The sequence below is a fragment of the Schistocerca serialis genome, unplaced genomic scaffold (assembly GCF_023864345.2).
Source record: "Schistocerca serialis cubense isolate TAMUIC-IGC-003099 unplaced genomic scaffold, iqSchSeri2.2 HiC_scaffold_1187, whole genome shotgun sequence".
In the NCBI taxonomy this organism is placed as follows: domain Eukaryota; kingdom Metazoa; phylum Arthropoda; class Insecta; order Orthoptera; family Acrididae; genus Schistocerca; species Schistocerca serialis.
The window spans coordinates 30001-32500 of NW_026047389.1; the positions used below are offsets into that span (position 1 = coordinate 30001).

At 57.5% G+C, this 2500-nt stretch overlaps 1 non-coding gene across 1 annotated transcript in view; it reads left to right on the forward strand.

Annotated features, from left to right (window-relative positions):
• The first annotated feature begins 2255 nt into the window (after positions 1–2255).
• LOC126434413 (small subunit ribosomal RNA) overlaps positions 2256–2500 on the forward strand; it is a 1910-nt gene continuing 1665 nt past the window's right edge. The window contains exon 1 of the ribosomal RNA XR_007579210.1: positions 2256–2500. This exon is cut by the window's right edge and continues 1665 nt beyond it. This is a non-coding gene — a ribosomal RNA (small subunit ribosomal RNA).

Below are 2500 nucleotides of genomic sequence, written 5' to 3' on the forward strand. Positions count from 1 at the left end.
GTTGCGCCTTAACCCAACCTATGTTGCGCCTTAACCCAACCTATGTTGCGCCTTAACCCAACCTATGTTGCGCCTTAACCCAACCTATGTTGCGCCTTAACCCAACCTATGTTGCGCCTTAACCCAACCTATGTTGCGCCTTAACCCAACCTATGTTGGGCCTTAACCCAACCTATGTTGGGCCTTAACCCAACCTATGTTGGGCCTTAACCCAACACACGTTGGGCCTTAACCCAACACACGTTGGGCCTTAACCCAACACACGTTGGGCCTTAACCCAACACACGTTGGGCCTTAACCCAACACACGTTGGGCCTTAACCCAACACACGTTGGGCCTTAACCCAACACACGTTGGGCCTTAACCCAACACACGTTGGGCCTTAACCCAACACACGTTGGGCCTTAACCCAACACACGTTGGGCCTTAACCCAACACACGTTGGGCCTTAACCCAACACACGTTGGGCCTTAACCCAACACACGTTGGGCCTTAACCCAACACACGTTGGGCCTTAACCCAACACACGTTGGGCCTTAACCTGCTCTGTAATTGTCATACGACGCGTTAAATTAGTGTAGTGTTGCCTAACTGCAACCCCCGCAATATAGTTTGCTACTCGCACTGCCCGGTCCCCAGTGTATCGCTTCATGTTAAACACCTTGCAGCTATACACTGTAATGTGGATGGCAGCAGGACGTACATGCTCAATGCCCTTTGCAGTTGTTCATTGGCATTTGCAGTTGTTCATTGGCATTCGCATGGCGAAGCACTTAGCCTACGCTGTGGTACGGCCTGTGTCAACTGTCCGCTGATGTTGTACGTCCAAATCACACACTGTACTGCACATTGGTCCTCATGTACTGAATGATACATCGTGGTACATGTGACCGTACAACGACTGCGCCAACAACGGCGAACCATGCGGTCCAAATGTTGTGCACTCAGCTACGTGTCGTCTCCCTATAAGAGCTGGATTGCAGTGTGGTATGCCCTGGATGGCGATCAGCATGAGCCGTCTGTTGATGTAGTGGCGCGTGTTGTCAGACGTAGTCGTCTCTTCTCACACACCGTGATAGCATGGTGCACTGCGTTCCACATCTGCGACATGCGACAGAGGCCGGTTGACAGTCGTTCGCGCAATGGACATCGCATACGTACGGGGGCCACCTTCCACGTGTTCGCGAAGCGTGCACATGTTGTTGCGTGTATGTGGGCAGACATAGTGTGTCGTGACACCTGACACAGGCATGCAACAATCGTTGAATTTGCAAATGGCGATGGACGCCTACGTTTGCTGGTGACGTTACGCAAATGAACAACTGGTAAACCGTTGTGGTGCGGTTGTTCTCGCTAGAGGTGAATCAGTGATGGCGACGATCGGTTGAGCTACCAACCGGTTGTTCCAGCGATACCCACCATGCCCACGAACGTGAATGGCATCTGGGTGTGAAGCGATACGCGGCGGTGGCTGGGTGGGACCGTCCCCGGCCGGTGAGGGGGGGCCTCCCGGCGTGCTGGCCGCGCGGTGCGTGGGCGCACGCGCTACAGCCGGCTGGTGGGGGCGGCCAGTGGCAGGCGCGCCGGCCGACGGAGGCGGCAGGCGGCGCAGCTGCGCGCCGGCGCACCCTGCACGCGGCGCCGTGCGGCCAAAGTAGGTCCTCGCGGGCCCGGTGCGAAGCGCGGTGGACATCTGCAGTGTGCTGGTCCGATTGAGGACTGTGTGCGCTGAGGATGCGCCGCCGCCCGGCGCTCGGCGCCGCGACGCCGTCTGCTGCTCGGTCGCCTCTGCGGTTCTCGCAGGTGGTTTGTATCGCAGCTGTGCGGACGTGTTGGCGCGTGCGCTGTGCTGGGAGAGTTCGCTTCGGCACCCAAGTGGGGCTTTTGTCCTTCTGTGGCGCTGGCGTTGGAGCTGCCGGTCACCGTAGGTGGCGCGTGTTGTCTCCCGCCGGCAATGCCACGACAGCACGCTCCCGGGCCTCTGTCGGCAGCGGCAAGCTCAGTTGGGAGCACGGGTGGTCGCACCTAAAGCGTCTACTCGCCAAACCCCGGGCGATTGCGCCTCTCTCGAACCCGACCAAGTACTTAGGACGGCGCTGCGCGCCGCCGGGACCTGAGAGGGTTTCGAGGTGTATGGTGCAGGGGAGCTCAGCCTCCTCCTGTTTGCAGAATAATTGAGCGGACGCTTGCGTGTTCGCGCGGGCCCCCGGGACACACTCCCGGGCGGCCGGCTGCTCAGCTCTAGTTGACGCAGCTCCCTGGTTGATCCTGCCAGTAGTCATATGCTTGTCTCAAAGATTAAGCCATGCATGTCTCAGTACAAGCCGCATTAAGGTGAAACCGCGAATGGCTCATTAAATCAGTTATGGTTCCTTAGATCGTACCCACGTTACTTGGATAACTGTGGTAATTCTAGAGCTAATACATGCAAACAGAGTCCCGACCAGAGATGGAAGGGACGCTTTTATTAGATCAAAACCAATCGGTCGGCTCGTCCGGT